The 20,198-nt window shown below is 45.9% G+C and overlaps 1 long non-coding RNA gene and 1 pseudogene across 1 annotated transcript; one reads left to right on the top strand and one right to left on the bottom strand.

Annotated features, from left to right (window-relative positions):
• Positions 1-1,228: 1,228 nt before the first annotated feature.
• On the bottom strand, positions 1,229-9,661 carry LOC141577985 (uncharacterized). The gene is made up of 3 exons (XR_012507729.1): positions 9,154-9,661; positions 6,553-6,737; positions 1,229-3,175 (listed from the first exon to the last, which is right to left on the bottom strand). It is a non-coding gene; the product is annotated as an uncharacterized LOC141577985 (long non-coding RNA).
• LOC105082483 (protein sprouty homolog 2-like) lies at positions 3,332-6,465 on the top strand (annotated as a pseudogene).
• Positions 9,662-20,198: the final 10,537 nt, after the last annotated feature.

The raw sequence follows: 20,198 nt of genomic DNA, 5'->3' as shown, positions 1-20,198 counted from the left end.
AGTTCCTCCAACAGGCCAAATCCTTTCCCACCTTCACACCTCACGTGTGCCCAGTGCTGTTGCTCTGTGCAGAATGCCGGGTCCTTCATCTTCCCAGGGCCTTTGAGACAGCCTGTGATGGTGTTTTTCTTTTTGTGATCTTTTGTTAATGTCTGTCTTGCACTCAATGCGGGTAGAGATGTGTACACACCCCACCCCCGCCCTACTCTCCGAGCAGGCTAGTTCAGTGCCGGGCACACAAGTGGGACTCAATAAATGCTTGATTCAATAAACGAATGAATGTCTAGGTTTGAGGCTGTCCTATCCTCCCCACCTCTCCCCACCACCCTTGCCTTCTATTGTGTTTCCTCCTTCAATCATTGGTGCTTGAAAACATCCCACCCCTCAGGCTCAAAATCCTTGTGTCCCCTTTGACTCCTTTTCCTCCTCACTCCTTCTATCCAACATGTAGGCAAAATACATCATCTACCTCAGATTAGGTCCAATACACAAACTCCTCTTCTCCATTTCCAGTACTTGGCCCAGGTGACCTCTCATTCGGATGATTAAAGTTGCTGCCTCGTGTCCCCTCCCCCAGTGACTCCAGTCTGTTCTCCCCAGAATCTGCAGAATTATTTTCCTGAAGTTCAGACAGACCTCTTGTTCAAAACAGCTTACTGTTCCACCAAATAAAATCTGAATGGAGCATCATGCAGCAATTAGAAGCAACAGATTAGATTTCAACACAGCAACACGGGTGAATCTTAAAAACACCATGTTTAGTGAGAAGAGTAAGAAAGGGGATGAGATTATATCACACAATACCACTTACAGACATTAAAAATACATGCAGCAAAAGAGTAAACGTTTTACAGAAACATACATAAGCAAAAAGATAAGCATCAAATGCAAAAATGCAATTCCCTGTGGGGAAAAAGAGAATGGGAAAGCAGTGTAGAAGAGAAAAGGGAAGAAAATAAATGAGAAGGGCTTGGCATGTACCAAGCATAATAAATGGACCATGAACTCAGGAGGATAAACAAGACCCCTAGGAAAAAACAGACAACAACAACAAAACCACTTGTACCCCACATAGGTAAAATTCAGTTCATTTTCGCACCTCTCTTCATCGTTCTTAGGATATTTCTTTCCGTATCGATGTGCAAAGCATAACTTACTTTAATCAAGCAAGCACCACGGTGCGCTTTAGCACTGAGGTGATGAGCCATCCACGTCCTCATGTTGCCCAACGCGAGACAAATTCCCAGCTACGATCCTCCTGACCACTTCCTGTTAGCGATCACTTCACTCAAGCACAGTTATTCTTTTCACAATCTGAGCTTAGAGCACTATGTTAAAAAGAACAAAGTCTAATAAACAACCCTGAGCCTTTACCATAGCTTTTGGGTCCACTAGTGACACCATATTCATTTTATCAGGTATAGTCAGCTGTAAGGTACAGCTACATATTTCAAAGGAACTGGAAACTCTATATATTTTTTAATCATTTTTGATACCCCACACTTAAGCTCCCACCTGCTAGGAATTATGAATCCAAAATGGAAGTGCAGTCTCAGAAGGCATGAGGTCACTTGGAGATCAGCTTTGCTGGCAGAATCCAGGTTTCAAGGAGAAGTAATAAACATTGTGGACTGACTGGTCTCATAATCCCCATTCGTCCCCTTCCAGTCAGCACAGAATTGGAAAGGATGAATAGTTGATCATGGGATTCCTAATTCCATCTGGGTCTGCAAAACACGGAGAACACCTGCTTGCCTTGGGATGAGCATGCCCAGGACAACTGTGTTCTTTTATTCCATCTCAGACATAGAATGCCTGCTCTGAGTGCCCCTTGGGTAATACAGAAAGGCTTTGCTAATGTAATTAAAATAAAGCTGAGCTCTTTAAACTCTAAATAGATTTACTTTGGTATCTGGGCAAATAGTATTTCCTTGGGAATGAATCAGATTGGACACAGATATTTCTAAACGGTTGGCGGAGAGGTGAGAAGCTGGTATGTATTTTCCACTCCAAGGTGAACCGCTCGATAGTTTAGATCTGTTTGACAACAATTTGGAGTGGACATGCAGTATTTTAGAATAAGAGGCTTTGAAATCTTACACTGGAGTATGAATCCTGGTTCTGCTACCTAAATCTCTGTGTTATTTGGGTAAATTTTACTAATATCTTTGAGTCACACTTAAGTTTACACATTTGCACATTATGGGCAACTCTCTTATCTTTGAGAGACAAATGAACGTTACGTGATTGTGTGAAATATCTTCCAAGGTGTCTGAGAGTCAGAATCCAAGAGTAGTGCCAAAGCTACACAGGGTTTTAGCGGGGATTCGGTGAGACTGTAAGTGTGAGATATCTACAGCCACGTCTGGCATATGGTGGACACTCAAGTAGGGTCCTCGTTGTTCAGCAGTGCTCTCAGATTGCCATGCTTGTGTTTTCTACAATTAGGATTAATTCCTTCAGTGACGCTTGAAGGTTACACTTGAAATCTGTGTTTATTTCTGGCTGGAAGCCTACTTCTGGGCGCAATGCAACTCTGTTCTTTATTTTTTTTTTCAACTTTTAATTTTTTAAATTTAAGTCTAGTCTGTTTACAAAGTTGTGTTAGTTCCTGGTGTACAGCATAGTGGTTCATTTATTCATATATATTCATTTCCATATTCCTTTTCATTATAGGTTATTACAAGACATTGAATATAGCTCCCTGTACAGTAGGACCTTGTTTATCTGTTCTGCACATAGAAGTTTGTATCTGCTAAACCCTAACTCCTAATTTATCCTTCCATCTCCCCTATCCCCGCTGGTGACCATAAGTTTACTTTCTATGTAAGTCTGTCTCTCTTTTGTAAATAAGTTCATGTGTCCATTTTTCAGATTCCACATATAAACGATATCAATTGGTATTTTTCTTTCTGGTTGACTGACTTTACTTAGCACCATCCAAGTCCGTCCATGTTGCTGCAAATAGCATTATTTCATTCATTTTATGGCTGAGGAGTATTCCATTGTGTGTATACATCTATACATCTATATATCACATCTTCTTTATCCACACCCCTGGCCCTGACTGGTCAGGCCAGCCCCCTGGCATCCCCTCCACTCCGAGGTGGCTGCATGACTTGGCCATCTGGTCACAGGGTCTCTGTAAGCTTGTTTTCTTTTCCCGTTTGCTCATCTGTCAGGAAAAGAGGTTTGACATTGACATTTCTGCCTCCAGTTCATTGAGAAAAAAAAAAAGAGGAAATACTCTGCGTGTGTTTCTAGAAGGGACGTGGCCTTCAGCCCTGAGCCCGAGTGTTCATCCTCTGGGGACTTGCTCCAGATTTTCCTCTCCTTTCCTCATCCTGTCCTGCTAATTGCTTGGAAGACAGACTGAAGCAGAGTGTGGACAGAGTGGGAAGAGGTCTGCATAGGGGCTGGATTAACTGCATGTCACAGAAAGAAGAGGCTCCAACGGAGATGCTTCATTGCAAAGCCATGATCATGGGAGTGACCGTTTCCAAGACCTGATGGAGGCCAGAGCTCAGAGTGGCGCGGGTGGCGGTCCTTGCTGCAGGCAGTCATGACGGTGGCGGGCAGTGTGGGGAGCCCGACCCCAGAGCCACCCTCACCCAGCAGGTACACGTGCTGTCTCTGGATCAGCTCAGCGCCACCTGAAACTCCAGTGGGTACACAGAAGGCCCTAGAGTGGTCCCCAGAGCAGGGCTCAGGCCGCTCCTCGCCCTCTGCTCAGGGGAAACAAGAGATTCCACGGTCTGCCTGAGCATGGCCAGCACCGTGGCTCCAGGACTCGCAGGCCCAGGCCGATCAGCACGGCCAGCCCGGGGTATTGGAGCAGAATGAGGACAAGCACCAGCAGGAGTCCCTCCGAACAGCAATCCCTTCTTTCTCCTTGGGACCATTACTGACTGGATAATCCGGGTGCAGCACGAATCAGAGCTGAAGCCAGGAGAGCTTAAGCCCCTGAGCAAAGAAGACGCAGGGCTGCACGCCTGCAGGTGTGAGGACTGTGGCAAGTGTGAGCAGTGCACCCACCCGAGGCCACTGCCATCAGACTGGATCTGCGACAAGTAGGGCCTTCACTTGGCCCGGAACGTGACTGACTAGGGGACGTATGTGTGCGTGTGAAAGGTCTCACCTCTTGTTCTAATGACGACGAGGACCACCACACTGACAACTCACATTCCCGCAGCCAGTCTCACCGGACAACCTGCCCCTCTTCCTGCCCTGTCCACGGTGTCACCTTTCAGCAAAGGCTGCCTCAAATCGTGCCAGGGGTGCTACAACCCAGGGAAAAGGCCTGGGTGACACTGTAAAAATTCAAACACAGTTTGCTGCAAAGTTGCCACCGTGTTTTCCAGAGACAACGTGCTGTATCTCTGTATATGTACCACCACCTGCAACCGCGAAAACCAAGTTGTGCCACGCTACAGTCACAAAACATCACACCGATACACTGCACATTCCGAAGAGTGTGACCCAATCAGCACATTTGCAGACTGTATCTTGCCCCACAGAAACCTTTACCGCAAAACCCTAACTTCCTTTTGGGCCCCATGCACACCACACAGTCACAGTCAAACTCAACCCTTAGTTTCTAGTTTTTCTAGTGCAAATAGTATCTGTTTGAAGATCCACCATTCTGTAAAAAGAATATTTATTTTAAGAGGCTCTTTTAAGTTTGGCCTTGCTGGAACTGTTCATAAGGGATTTCAAACTGAACTGTTAAAAAGGCCTCCCAAGGCCAGGAAAGCCACATCACCTGATCTAGGTGGATTTTTCTTGTCTTGAGTTTCAGAATCTCTTGAGGTTCCTGCAACTGCCACAAAGTAGCCTTCATTATTCACTTGGAGAGGCTGCTAGGAACCTAAGAGCTTCCAAATTCAGAGGTCTCAGGTTGAAAGAAACGATAAGGGTTTCGATTCTGTTTATAAAGGTGTAATTTACCAAATTGCTGTAAGCCATAATTATCTAAAGGGGAAGGTTCCTCTATATTTGGAAAATAAAGATTAAAAGCCAGTAATATTTCAGACAAAACCAAGAATTCATACTATATTCATCAGTTTACTCCATCCCATGTAACTAAACCTTTTGTTAACAGTTTTATGAAATTAGAGATTCCATTAGACTTTTAATTTCTTACCCAGCTCAGTGGTTCGATTTGACAATCAGAAACCTGTACTTGTCGAAACGTCCTTTCCACAAACCTTTTGAAAAGGAGGCATTTTGCAAGGGCATCAGAGTAAAATCTTAACTGTCTACGAAAGACAAAGTCTAAAGGCATGTTTAAAAACCGGACTGCAATGCAATTGACAAAGAAACTTGATCAATGATGTGACACACATTTTAAGACAATAACTAGAATTATGGCCGACAACATTTTATCAGGACATACCAGATTTTTAGGAATTCCACATAATTTCTAGAATCTCTATATTAATAACATTCACCCATATAATACAATCTAAGACATTTTATCATCACTCATTCAACAATGCTTCCCACATAATTTAACATTGCAAATGAACACAACACATCTAGGATCTCTCTCTGGGATGCTCCAGGGGCCCTCTGAAGCATTTCAAAGTTAGCTGAAGGTCTAAAGAATTTAATTAAAATTTAATATCTGGGAAGTTTGTCAAAGGGCTTTAAAACACTTGGTCAGATAAGATCATAGGTCACTGCAAAACAATACTTATCCACTTAACCAGGGTGACAATAAAAGCTTTCAAGGGAAGATAGGGAACAGATCTCCTCAAGACAAAGAAATTCACGTAATCTGTTATCAAAAGCAGCTCAATAGTCTAAGAAAATTTTGTTTTCCTAACAGAGAGAGAAAAACCAAATGCTGCCTTGCATCTGTCTACTCTTAACCAAATCCATTACCTAATTACATTTAATCCAGTCTTAGATTTTCTTAGGAAATCCTGACCACGTACAAAATTCTTTTCCTTGTGTTTTTTTTCCCCCAGAAACCTCCTGCAAATTTCTGTATCCATGTTGCTTTGTTCCTTATTTTTTCCATTCAGAAACAACCAGCTCTAGGACAAAACCATCTCCTTTTTTTTTTTTCTTCCCTTTAACACAAAAACATTTCTGTTCCTCATACTTTCTTTTACTGAAAACATGCTTCCCATTTTTCTTACATACTGAAGGGCATACATTGGCCACACAGCAGTTAAGTTAAAATACCGTCTTTTCCCAAGTCATGGGGCTATAGCTAGAGTTGGACCGACCAACCAAAATTCTGCCCAAAGGGCTGTCTGATGGAATGGAAGTGGTGCCAAGCATTTTCATCTCTAAGTGCAAAACACAAACACAGACCTCGGCCAGCAGATGGCATCCTCAGAAACAAGAAAGACCAGAAACCAAAACTGAACTGCAGAAATACAGAGTGTCTTCCAAGTCCCGCTAGCCTGTGACCACTATCCAATTGGCGCCTTCCAGGTGGGAAATTCTGGTTAAGGGGGTTCCACCAGATCAGGAATTCCTACCCCAGGGATTTCCCCAAACATGGTCCAGGGGCCTCAGTGCGCACACCCGGGGGCTTACCCTCATTCTGGCGGAGGGGTCGTGACTTCTCTGAGGCTGCTTTTCTTCTCCAAGTAGCTTCCATGCAGCAGGGAGTCCAAGCCGGTGCAGGCGAGAGAAAAAAGGGAGTGTCCCCAAAGCGGAAGTGGCTTCGGCAGCTGCTGGGACAGTCTCTCTTCCATTCCCTACTTTCGCCCGAGTCCCATCTTCCAGGGACAGAAAAGTATGTGACACTGATGAAAGAAATTGAAGAAGATGTAAGTAAATGTGAATACATCTCAAGTTCATGGGTTAGAAGAATTATTAATGTTAAAAAGTATTTCTACTCGAGTGATAGACACATTCTTATGCAATGCCTGTCAAAACTCCAAGGGCATCATTCACTAAAACAGAAACACAATTATGCAATTGAAACTTGAGTTTTTAACAAATTAATAGAGTACAAAAGTGTTTAAAAATAAATTAATTAAATGTTCATCTTTGTAAGTTAAAAGAAGGCAAAATAAACCCAAGTGAATTAGAAGATTCAAATCACTTTAAACAAAGTAGATATTAACAAAGTTTAAAAAATTAGGGATTAAGAATGAAGTGAAGAAAGATTATTTTATTAATAATAATTTTAAAAAGCAAAGCTTTCAGGAAATAAAAGAACAAAACAGGACAATTCCTACTTTTCACTCTGGTTCAGCATGTAGAGTCTGGAAGTTGTCACTCTATCTACAACAAGTAAAAAAACTACACAAACCAAAAGCAGTGCCTCCTGTTAGATGGAGGCCTCAGAGAATTTAGGTCCAGGGCAATTTGCCAGCCCCGCAACAGAGAGACAGACAGATGGACACAAAGACTCTCATTTAACAGAGCAAAACTGCACAAGCAGAAACCTCCAACAGAGAGACAGACAGATGGACACAAAGACTCATTTAACAGAGCAAAACTGCACATGCAGAAACCTCCACGGACCCCAGGGAGGAACTTGAACCACAGCTGACAAACTGCTGGAGGCTCAGTGAACTAGTCTGAGAGGTAAGGGGACACGGCACTAGGAGGGGGCCCCCCTTTTTTGTTCAGGATTCCTACCAGGTTCTCACACTGAAACCTGGGGGAAATGTGCTTCACTTCCAGTAGGAGAGAAAGAAACTATTTTGAAATAGGACCTCACTTCATTCTTCTTAATGCCGCCTGCCCTCAAGAGAAATGATTTTATCAGACGGTAAACAACTGAGGATTGAACAGAACATAACTGACCTGAAATACCAAAATCTAACACACTTTAGAGAAACCATATGCAACATATGTAAGAAAAGCGCCAGCCAGAGAGCTAACCTTTACTATCCCAAATAATTCACACACGGTAGAGAAACTCTATGTTTGCAACCAATGCGAAAAAGCTGTCACTGATTGTTCATTACTTTAACAAAAACACATTCTCATTTTGGAGCAAAGACAGGTGTGTGATCACTCTGGTTGAACCCTCATCCAAGCTCCAGCCCCGGTGTATGCAAGAAAACTATAAGAGTAATCTCTAAAACACAAAAGAAGGAAAAGCTTTCTTTATTTGGAGAAGAAAACTCCGCGACTGCACCAAATAATTCCTAACGGAGAATCAGTTCAGTCAATTACACGTTGGAATCCTAGTCCTCACACAGTGACACTTGGACATGTGAGGATTCTCACTGCAGGAAACACTGTCAATGTCATAAACGGAAGAGGGTCTTCAGTGATCATCAGTCAATATTTATGATCTCACATTATGGACATGACAATATTTAAGTCAACGTGGTGAGGCCATCAGCTGGAGTTTCTGTCAGAAAACTTACACTGAGAAAACACTCTACAAAGAATCCTTTAGCACACCACTGAGCATTGGACATTTGCCAATGACCTATTACTTAAAATGGTAAGATGAAGAGGTAGGATTCTAAAGCATTCCTGTAAATGCTGAAGGCACAGTTTGAAAACAATAATCGACAAGATAAATCAACTGCAGTAGATTCATACTTGCTGACATACAAACAGTAAGAGTTGTTGCTGAACAATTTGTACATTTGTCTTGACAAAATCATGGAACATTACACTGAATAAAAATAGGCCATTTCTCCTTCAATAATGTATTACTGGTAATCATTTAGTCAAGTCCTATAGTTAGAGGAATAACAAACACTATCACAAAGGCATACATAAATCAGGAGAGAACTTTGAATGAACCTGGAAATTGACAAAAATGTCTTACATATTGTCTATATGCATAGACACATACATACATATATATTTAATGTATATTCATGAATATAAAAATAAAGAGAGAAAATTCTGATAAAAGAAAATTAAAATATAGTTTAACTTTTGGGTGGAGGCTTACAGGCCTGTCCTCAGCAGCCCTCCCCCACCGGTTCCTCCACCTCCTCTGGACCGACCACCCTTATACCCCCCTGAGCACAGCCACCAGCTTGGGGCAGGCACTCCCATAGTGGCACTTCGGCACCTGCCTCCAGGTAGCCTCGCTGCTGGGCAGCACGCATACGCGCGCGGACACACACACATACACACACGCACGAAACTTTAAAAAAAGCTACCCCTGCAAAATGCCCTGCGTGCAAATTAAAAATACAAAAATATCCTTACACTCCAGAACCCGGGAGGAGACGATGAAGGGCTTCGGTGGAAGAGCCTCTTGGGGAACCAGTTCCATCCAGCCCAACGTGGGTCCCCAGGCTTTGCCAAGGGCGCTCGGAGGTCGACGCTGCCCCCTCCTCCGAAATACTCAGCGGCTCCGGGGACACTGACCAAGCATGGGTGTTGCGGGGAGAGGTGGGGGTGGGGCGTGGGGACGTGGTCCACGCACTGAGGGGTGGGCGGGGCGAGGAGCGAAGCCGGAGTGACAGCGGTACCAATGCGGGGTACGGGAGTCACCGAGGAGACTGAGAAGCAGAAACCAATCAGAGAGAGGCTGATGGCATCGCGGCCCCCTTCCGCCCCCGCGCCGCACTCGGGACCGCCCTCCTCCAAGCGGCTCTGCACGCACCCATCACGCGCCTCTGAGTCTCCTTGGCGCCGCGCGGCCTCCCGGGCCCCCATGGCCTCCCTGGCATCTCCGCCTCGCACCTTCCCTCCCGCCGCGCCGGAGGCGCACGGAAGGTAAGAAAAAGAAAAAAAAATAGTTTTTCTTTCTTCTTCCCTTTAGCTTGGCGAGCGTGCTGACTTTCGGATCTGTTTGCCCCCCAGCTCGCACTCACCTGCAGTCGCCTGGGACTGCGGGTTGAAAGCTCGCTGAGCTCTGCAGAGCCAGACGGAAGCCTCTATGCCACCGCCTGTCCCCGGGGGGAAATCGTCCTCCAAATCCCTCCCTTTCTCTGCGTTTTACTTCGAGTCCGTGCATCCCTTGGCGGTTCCTCCGATCTCTGGCCAGAGCACGCTGCCCAGAGCCAGCTTCGTCCGGCACCCGCTCCCGGGCATCTCGCTCCCCTGCCCGCCCTGCAAGGCGAAGTGGAGCGGGAAGGGGGTTTGTGAGGAGCCCTGCCTGCTTCCCGCTCCCACGGCTCCCTCTCCGCTCCCTCCGGCTTCTCTCCTGCTTCTTTCCAGCTCTCCCCAGCCGCCGTTGGTGTGTGTCTGAGTATGTGCGTGTTTTTTTTTAAATTGCTCTTTGCTTTTGCAACCCTGGGGCCAAAGCAGGGTGGCAGCAAAACCTAAAGGAGAGGGGCGTGGTGTTACAAAAAAGCAAGCAAGAGGCGCTTAGATTTGCAGCATTGGAAAGCCCGGGGAGCACCCTGGCTCATTTGTTGTCTGGGTTCCAGACAAAGGCCTTTCAGGTTTTAGAGCTAGCTTCTCCTTGTTCTCAAGGCCTCACACCTCCTCCAGGTTTAGGATCCAAGGAGTCCTAGTAAAAAGTTCTCCCCTAGGCCGTCGCAAGGGACTGTCAGGGTGAGAGTTGGGGGGATTTCCAAGAAGCAGCAACCGTGCCTCCCACCCCAGTTTTGGTAGCTGGGCTGAGGTTCGATTTGCGAGCAAACATCTTCTAATCCTGGTGGGTTTAGGTGAAGGGGATTCCGGGGTGAAGTTGGAGATGGGAGGCTCCGGTTTGTGCATCTCCCCTTCAGTCTCTGCCTCCTGTCCCCTGCCAGCTCCGCAAGGTTCATTTTTAAACAGTAACAAGGAGCCCGTCCTAGGGGATGGCGACTGGCAGTAACATTGCACAGAACTCTGAGACAGGCAATGTGCCCTTCCCTAATTTACTTTGTTGTTAGATGTGGTGGTGGTGGTGTAGTTGCTGCTGAGAGATGGGCAGGAAAAGAGGACATAGAATACTGCAGACGTGGGAAGGGATCCATTTGCAGGACCCCTTAGAACAGCAGGGTGTACACATATCAGATCATGGAACCACGGAGAATTAACCATGGGAGGTGTGTTTCATAGCTCTTCCCTGAAAGCTCCCACTCCTTACTCTGGATGAAAAGGTCCTGAGAACAAGCTGGGAGAAAGGTCTGGTTGGCAGATGAAACTGCAATAGTGGCGGGTCACTCTCCCCTCTTCCAGGAGGTGGGCTCCGAGGAGTGCAGTGTGGGTGGGATGTTTCCCTGAAGTCATCAGTCGGATGGTCATGTGCTCTGGAGCTCCCATCTTCCAGGCCGGAAGTGACGGGGCAACATGTAAAGGGGGGACTTGCAGCTAAAACACTGAGCAGGCACTCTTGCTCCTTGTTGGAAGGACCTGGAAACCAAGTTGCATGGAACAGGGTCTCCCCCAGGTCGCAAAGCTCAGTTCAGACTTCTGGGATGCTGAGACCTGCTCCGAGCCACTGTCACCCAGGAGGGAAGGGCCTCAGGCAGGAGGAGGGAGCTGCTGGACTGCACGTGCCGTGCTTGTGAAGGATCAGCTCTGGTGACGTGTGGCGTATGAGCTTAGCTTTGGGCGCGTAACAGGAGAGGTTCTTGGGAGAGGACTGGCTTTTTCCTCTGATTGAGGGCCTACTGTGTGCCAAGCACAGCAGTCCTCTGAGTCAGGGTTGGAAAGCCAGGCACAGAGAGGTCGGGGAAAGTTTCCAGGTCACACAGCAGTAGGGACAGCACTGGGGTCTGGTGCAGACCTGATGCCAAGCCCACACTCTCTCTCCTTTCCCAGGACCGTCATGATCCCACATGGCAGTGTCCCCCAGACAGGCCCGAGTATGGGACCTGGGACCTTCCCTCCCTAACATGCCAGGAGCCTTAAGAGGGAGGGCAGGGCACTTTCTGAGTCCATGGTGCCCAGAGGCTGCTCTCAGCGAGGGGCCCAGCACACACTCTGGGCCAAATCCTAGCTCTGTCCTGAGTCACTCTGTCCTCCCTGCCTCAGTTCTTCTGTCCACACGGGGCTGGATTCAGCAGCCACTTCACAAGGTTCTGAGGAAGCAGCGCCCGTACACAGGGAGCATCGTGGGGTCAGCGGCACTGGTCTCCTCATCTCGTCCTCCCCTCTTTGCTGGACGAGAAGGAGTCCCAGCGGGGCCCAGGCTTGTCCCGATTCTAACGCCCACTCAGGGTCCAGCAGGGGGTGGTGCCCAGGCTAGACTCCGTCCTCTGCCCCTTCTTGGCACCCTCATTCCCCGCACCTTGGCTGCCTGGACACTCTGTGCCCCCCCACCACCTGGCACCCCCCCAGGTTATTCCAGTGCCCTCTGCCCCTTGGCCCCACACCTTCTCCATGTTGAGTGGAAGTGAGGTGATGGACACGCTGGGCCTCCTGGATGTTCTGGGGGAGCCCGATATCCCTGTCCTGCCCAGGGTGGGGAGAGGGTGTGTCCCCATTCACGCTCTGATTTGCTCAGATTCTTGGCACCTACTTTGCTGGGTGGATTCGGGGGACAGAGGGATGGCGTGAACGCAGGAGAGCTGGGCACAGAGGGGACGTCAGCAGAGTGTGAGGAGGGGGTGAGCCCGGGCTGGTCTCATAACCCCGTCAGCCTTGGCTTTTTCATCTTTAACGTGGGACAGACTGCTGTGAGGTGAGCGGGAGCCTGGCCCACGGCCAGACACTGTCCTACGTGCCTTAGAAGGAGGAACTCACTGACTCCTCGGGGAAATCAATGAGGCAGGGACCGGGGTTATCAATAACCCTTTCTACAGGCGAGGAAACTGAGGCACAGAGAGGTGAGGTGACCGCTTCAGATCACAGAGCCCAGGCTGTGTGGCTCCAGGGACCGGGCTCATGGTCAGTGCCTACTCTGGGTGTCCCCTCCCTCCCTTCACCTTCCACTAGGACCCACAGCTGCAGCCTCATCTCAGCGTGATTGTTCGTGGGGAGCAGGGTGGGGGCACTTGGGGCCCATTTTCTCTGAGCACTGCTTTCCAGGAGGCTGAAGGTGTTAACCGTATTCGCTGCTGGACACCCGGGCCCAGGCCAGCCATGCTGCAAGGCCTGAATCGGTGTTGAGCGAATACCTGAACATCTGCGTGGTGCCCCCCATTTCCTAGTCTCCACAGCACGCCTGCCTGCATGGCTGACACTTCCTGGCATCAGGCCTCTGCCAGGGACAGTCAAGGAGACCAGAGCTGCTCAGCCAGGGACAGGGAGCCTCATGGGCCCTGTGGCTGCCCCACGCCTCTCTTGGGCTGTCCCGGGCCAGTCCACAGGGAGGCCCAGCCAGCTTCCAGGAACAGCAGTGAGGTCCCCACCCCAAGGGTGTGGAGTAGGTGTTGAGGGGTGTTTCCTGAGGGTGACTCTGCTTCTGAAGGGGCCAGGCTGCTTTAACGTCCATGCCAGGCCCCCACCCCTGCTGGCCGCATGGAGCCAGTCATAAAGGACACAGGCCATGGGGCTGAGGTTATAACAGGTCCCTGCTCCCTCTCTGTGCCTCAGTGTCCTCTTCTGTAACAGAACCAGTAACAGGGCCACGGGAGGGCTCACTGAGACCCTGCTCTGTGGCCTTGGGTGGCCACTGCCCTCTCTGTGCTTAGTGTCCTTGTCTGTAATAGAGAACTAGTAACATTTTTCCTATTGACTTTTGGTCACGTTTTTCTGAGTCCTTTTCCGTACTGGGCCCAGGGTGCTCACAGAGCTCACAGACTGGAGAGGTAATCAGAGTGTGGTCACAGCCCTAGGGGTCCCAGGGAGGCCAGAGGGGATCACCAGCTGGGAGGCGTCAGAGGGGTGGGGAGAGCTGAGCCTTGGGGCTGAAGGATCCTACTGGTGGTGGCCTCTCTCACAAGGGGACTTCACAGGGAGGAGTCAGTCGTGGGGTAAGGGCTGAGCTCAGTCTGGGGCATGCTGACCTGGAAAAGCTTAGCATAGGTATGTCCGGAGGAGCTGGATGTAGGGGACGAAGGTGCCACCGGGGTCAGGGTTAGAGCTTGAGTCCCAGATGAGGTGGGGCAGGGGTGCAGCAGAAGGGGCTTGAGGACGTCCAGATGTTCACTCATTGGGTCCTCAGGGTGGAGATCGTCACATCCATTTCACAGCCACTGGTGCCTAACAGCTGGGTCCAGGGAGGTCACTCAGGAAGCACGTGCTAACTTGATGCAAATTCTTCCATTTCCACTTTAAATCCCTGGGACAGAATTGGCTAAATTCAAAGCTTGGTGACTCGGGTTAGTTAGCTAGAAAGTTGAACCCAAGGTTTACAAATAAAAGCAGCATACGGATTGAAGGCAAGACTAAGAACCCACAGGATCACTAAGACTGTCCACGCGCAGACCACTGTGGCCTCGGGGCCTTTGCACTGGCCATTCTCTCAGGTGGAAACTTGCTCCCTCTGCATTGCTTGCTCCTTAAACATCTCCAGTATTCTGCCCAAATGGCCTCCATGACTTTATTTTTCTCCATGGAACATATCACCGTCTGATTTTTGTGTACATTTTACTTATTTTTCTCTGTATCCCCCACTAGGCAGTCTGCTGCATGAGAACGGAGACCCGCCTGCTTCACTCCCTGCGGTGCCCGGTGTCTGGATCCCACCCAGCACACAGTAGGGCCTCAGTGAATGTGTGCTGAGTGTGTAAACACTGTACACCACTGACAAGCATCTTCCCTGAAGTGACGGTAAGGGTCGTTCATTCACTACTTACTGAGTCCTACTGTGTGCTGGGCACTGACCTGGGCGGGAGGCACGCAGTGAGTGAGACACACAGTGAGCACACAGAGCGTGTTAGGAGGGACACATGCTCTGGAGAACACGCAGGGCTCGGGGAAGTCAGGAGTGGAGGGTGGAGGAGAAGAGGGCCCGGGTCGGGGGGGCAGTGGTGGCAGAGGAGACAGAAAGGTGGCACCCAGGCCGTGCAGGGCCTGGTGGCCCCTATGAGGGCTTTTCCTCTGGGCAGGGGGGACCATGGCTGGGAGCGGAGCAGGGGGTCGGGTCCTGAATGCTGTGCAGGAAAAGAGGCGGGTAACTGCTGGGGAGACGTGTGTGCAGGAAGCTGTCCCTGTAGACTGCAGGCAGGGAAGGCTCCCCTGAGGAGGTGACATCTGAGCTGAGCCCTTGTATGGACCCTGTTTCTACCTTCTGTAGACTAGATGTTTTCATCCGCCCTGCAGGCCTATGCAGGACACGCCCTGTTCTCAGTCACCTGGACTTGGCCTCCTGCCCCCTTTTTGGGCCCTCCCGCCCCAGGAGTCCTCCTGGGTCTAACCCCCCACCTCCTCCACTGGACTCAGACTCATGCTGAGCCACTGTCCACCTGCCCGACTCACCCAGAGTCAGGTCCAGATCCTCGGGGCCACCCTCCCACCCCAGAGCCCATGAAGTTACTCAACCGGCCGGTCCTCAGGCTGCTCACCTGCCTTGCCCTTCCTTCCTGCAGAAACAGTCCTGTCCATGGCGCCCTGCTCCTCCGCTCCTGACCCCTGTGATGTGGCCCCGCGTGGTGTGGCCCCGCGTGGTGTGGCCCCGCATGGTGCGGCCCCCCGTGGTGTGGCCCCGCGTGGGGTGCCATCCTGCCTCCAGTCCGGTGAGTAGAAGCTGCCTTTTCAATGGCAGTTGTCCCCTGATCTGTTGGCCTTCTGAACCTCAGGTTTCCTGCTAATATAATCTATTTCACACCAGCCTGCGAGACACTTTGCAGACAGAGTAAACAAATGAAGAACAAGTGACCTCTATACCTTTTTCAGCATCGTCAACAAGTTTAATATTTTAATATAGATTAGAATTCCTTTTCCCCATAAAGTCACAGGCTCTTTGAGGGTGGAGGAGATATACAATTTTTCAGTCATACATAAACATACATATATTCATTGTCACATTCTTTTTCACCGTGAGCTACCACAGATCTATATATATTTCCCTGTGCTATACAGTATAAACTTGTTCGTCTGTTCTATATATATTGGTCAGTATCTACAAATTTCAAACTCCCAGTCTGTCCCTTCCCACCCCCCTCGCCCCTGGGAACCACAAGTTTGTATTCTATGTCTATGAGTCTGTTTCTGTTTTATATTTAAGTTCATTTGCCTCCTTTTTTTTTTTTAGATTCCACATATGAGTGTTATCATATGATATTTTTCTGGCTTCACTTAGAATAACATTCTCCAGGGACATCCATGTTGCTGCAAATGGCATTGTGTTGTCATTTTTCATGGCTGAATAGTATTCCATTATATAAATATACCACAACTTCTTTATCCAGTCATCTATTGATGGACATTTAGGCTGTTTCCATGTCTTGGCTATTGTAAATAGTGCTGCTGTGAACATTGGGGTGCACGTGTCTTTCTGAAACGGGGTTCCTTCTGGATATATGCCCAGTAGCAGGATTCCTGGGTCATATGGTAAGTCTATTCCTAGTCTTTTGAGGAGTCTCCATCCTGTTTTTCACAGTGGCTGCACCAAACTGCATTCCCACCAGCAGTGTAGGAGGGTTCCCATTTCTCCACAGCCTCTCGAGCATTTGTTATTTGTGGACCTTTGAATGATGGGCGTTGTGACTGGTGTGAGGTGAGAGCTGATTGGAGTTTTGATTTGCATTTCTCTGATTGTTAGTGATATTGAGCATTTTTTCATGTGCCTATTGATCATTCATATGTCTTCCTTGGAGAATTGCTTGTTTATTAGGTCTTCTGCCCATTTTTGGGTTGGGTTTTTTGGTTTTTTTCTTATTAAGTCATATGAGCTGCTTATATATTCTGGAGATCAAGCCTTTGTCAGTTGCATCTTTTGGAAATATTTTCTCCTATTCTGTAGGTTGTCATTTTGTTTTGCTTATGGTTTCCTTTGCTATGCAAAAGCTTGTAAGTTTCATTAGGTCCTGTTTGTTTATTCTTACGTTTATTTCTGTTGCTTGGATAGACTGCCCTAGGAGCACATTGTTGAGATGTATGTGAGATAATGTTTTGCCTATATTTCCTTCTAGGAGGTTTATTGTATCTTGTCTTACGTTTGAGTCTTTGATCCATTTTGAATTTATTTTTGTGTATGGTGTAAGGAATTTAGCTTCCTTGCTTCATTGCTTTACATGCTGCTGTCCAGTTTTCCTAGCACCATTTGCTGAAGAGACTGTCTTTATTCCATTGTATGTTCTTGCCTCCTTTGTCAAAGATTAGTTGACCAAAAGTTTGTGGGTTCCTTTCTGGGCTCTCTGTTCTGTTCCGTTGGTCCATATGTCTGTTTTTGTACCTATTGGTCCATATATCTGTTTTTGTACCAATACCATGCTGTTTTGACTACTGTAGCTCTGTAGTATTGTCTGAAGTCTGGGAGGGTTATTCCTCCAGCCTCTTTTCTTTTCCTTCAGTAATGCTTTGGCAATTCTGGGACTTTTGTGATTCCATATAAATTTTGGTATGATTTGTTCTAGTTCTGTGAAATACGTCCTGGGTAGTTTGATAGGGGTCGCATTAAATCTGTAGATTGCCTTGGACAGTAGTATGTTCATTTTAACAACACTAGTTCTTCCAATCCAGGAGCATGGGATATCTTTCCATTTTTTTAAGTCTTCTTTAATTTCCTGAATCAATGTTTTGTAGTTCTCCACGTGTAAGTCTTTCACCTCCTTGGTTAGATTTATTCCTGGGTATTTTATTAACTTGGGTGCTATTTTAAAAGGGATTGCATAAGGTTTTATGATTGTGTGATTGTAATTGTGGGAGCAGCAACCAAAATAATGTATATAATAAAAAATATTTCTTAATACATATCCAATAAATTAAAGAAATATTGAGACAATACTACCAAAATAATATAATAACATAACACCAGATATAAATGTGTGAAAACAATTACATTAGATGCTTTGAGTAATGGTAGTATAAATAGAGCAGTATTGTCAGCCATAGAACTAAAAGTCTGTTTCCTTAATGTTTCCTGTAGTAAAGTTATATTGTTTGCAGCAAACAATAATAATTTACAATATCATTTTTTGTTTGATGATTTCTGTAAAATTAAATTTAAAAATCACATCTGTCTAAGGATTAGATATAAGTGGCTAAGTTGCTGTTTGGTTGCGTAACTTTCTTTTACTGTTCCTTTTTTGTACAGTCTTACACCTATCAGAATATTTAAGCATCCATTTTTCGGGCAGGGAGGGCTAAGTGAGGGATTGGGGATTAACACACAAGTTAGTATATATAAAATAGATAAACAACAAGGACCTACTGTAGAGCACAGGGAACTATGGTGAAATATTTGTCATATAAAATGGAAAGGACTCTGAAAAGAAAAAATATAGATGTATGTATATGCATAACTGAATCATTTTGCTATATGCCAGAAACTAACATTGTAAGTCAACTATGCTTCAATAAAAGTTTTTTTAAAAATTCCACTTTTGTATATAACGGAGAAAGTAAGTTGAAGATCACATGAACTTCTGTGTTTTCATCAAGGGCAGCTATTTGTGTAAATGCACCTGCATGTTCCCACTGGTAGTTTTTGATATTCAAGGGAAAGGCAACTCAAAACACCAACAGCTCTTTGTAAAAAAGTAACAATGATTGTGGTTTCAGTAGGGGTTTTTACAAACTTCTCTTTAACTCTGTGCCTAAATTATATGACACAGAGAATACTAAAATAAAGTTCTCTCTGTTAGTAAGTGATTTCTACCAATGGTTCAACTGTTGTACTTTAAAAATTAAATGGAAAAGCATTAAAGGAATTTAAATATGAATTGTATTGGGTGTGCATTAATCATCAAGTATAAAAGATGGACGGGGTATTTTTATTAAGTAAATATTCTAGCATTACCCTTCATAGATAGACAACTGTTAAAGATGGATGAAGCAGAAATAAAAATAAAATCTTGAAGATTCTGAAATACCTTAGAAATACTGTGTGTTCAATAAGCAGTGCATTAGGCTTAAAGTATCAGAGCCTTAAAATATAGTTAATTTATTGATAATAGAAATCTTTAAAACAGGTATCAGTGAATGCCATTTGGGTACATCTTATTATTTATGTGCAAAATACTTTTCACCAAGTTAATATCTGTCCATCCAATAAATAACAAAATAAAAAAGGATTATTTGTTTCATTCAAAACAAGTAAGATACTTGCTTTTCATAGATGCTTTTCCCAGTTTGCAAAATTCTTCCCCAAACCCAATGCTGCTTCTTGTAACTTCAAATAAATACACGTGAATATTGAGATTCGTATTACCTAAGTGACTTGCCAGAGTTTTCACAACCAACAATTACAACAGAACGAGTATTGAAATTTCTATCAATTCACCATAATATGTAGGATTTTCACTTTGTTTTCAACCCCAGTTTTTATCAGAGTCTGGATCGAATTGGTCTTAGTAAATATGTTGGATTGAGGTTGACTTCTAGGATTGGTTAACTATTTACAGAATAAATAATGTCTAGGCTAATTACTAACTGGGAAAATCAGGTAAAAAGATTGTGAAATCTCATTCATTGATTTTTATTTTTACATTTAAAATTTCAGTATTAAAGTATAATTGACAGACACGTGTAGAAAACATACTGTATGTCACGGCGGTTTGATACACATACTCACAGTAACAGAATTCTCTCCATGTAGTTAATTAACACATATCAGCTCAAATATTTGTCTTTTTTTTTTTTTTTTTTGGTTGAGAAGACATAGTTTCTACTCTTAAAAAACATTAATTATACAGTAAGTGTTGTCAACTATAGTCACCATATGTAACATTAGATCCTCAAAGCTTATTCTTCTCATTGCTGAAAGTTTCTAGGCTTTTACCAACCTCTCATTATTTCCCCACCCTCCATTCACTGGCAGTCAGTTTTCTACTCTCTATTTCTTTGAAATTCACTTTTTCTTTTTTAGATTTCTCATCTGCGTAATACCACGCAGTCTGGCTTATTTATTTTGCATAATGCCCTCAAGATCCATCCGTGTTGTTAGGAAAATAGAAGGATTTCCTTCTTTGTCGTGGCTGGTTAATATTCCCCTTGAGTGTGTGTGACTTCCGTATCCATGCATCCTTGGGTGGTCATTTAGTTTCTGTCTCTTGACTATCGGGAATAATGCCGCATGACAATGGGTGTGCAGATACCTCTCTGAATCCTGTTTTCGTTTTCTGTGGATGTACACCCAGAAGTGGAATTGCTGAACCATATGATAGTTCTGTTTTTAATTTCTTTTAAGGAACCTCCATATGGTTTTCCATAATGGCTATACCAACTTACATTTCCACCAGCAGTGGATGTGGGTTTCCTAATCTCTGCATCCTCTCCAACTCAGGTTGTGTCTGTCTTTTTGATGACAGCCACTCTAACGGGTG

Source organism: Camelus bactrianus, chromosome 6 (assembly GCF_048773025.1).
Source record: "Camelus bactrianus isolate YW-2024 breed Bactrian camel chromosome 6, ASM4877302v1, whole genome shotgun sequence".
NCBI classification, from domain to species: Eukaryota; Metazoa; Chordata; class Mammalia; order Artiodactyla; family Camelidae; genus Camelus; species Camelus bactrianus.
This window is presented reverse-complemented; position numbering and strand designations above follow the sequence as displayed.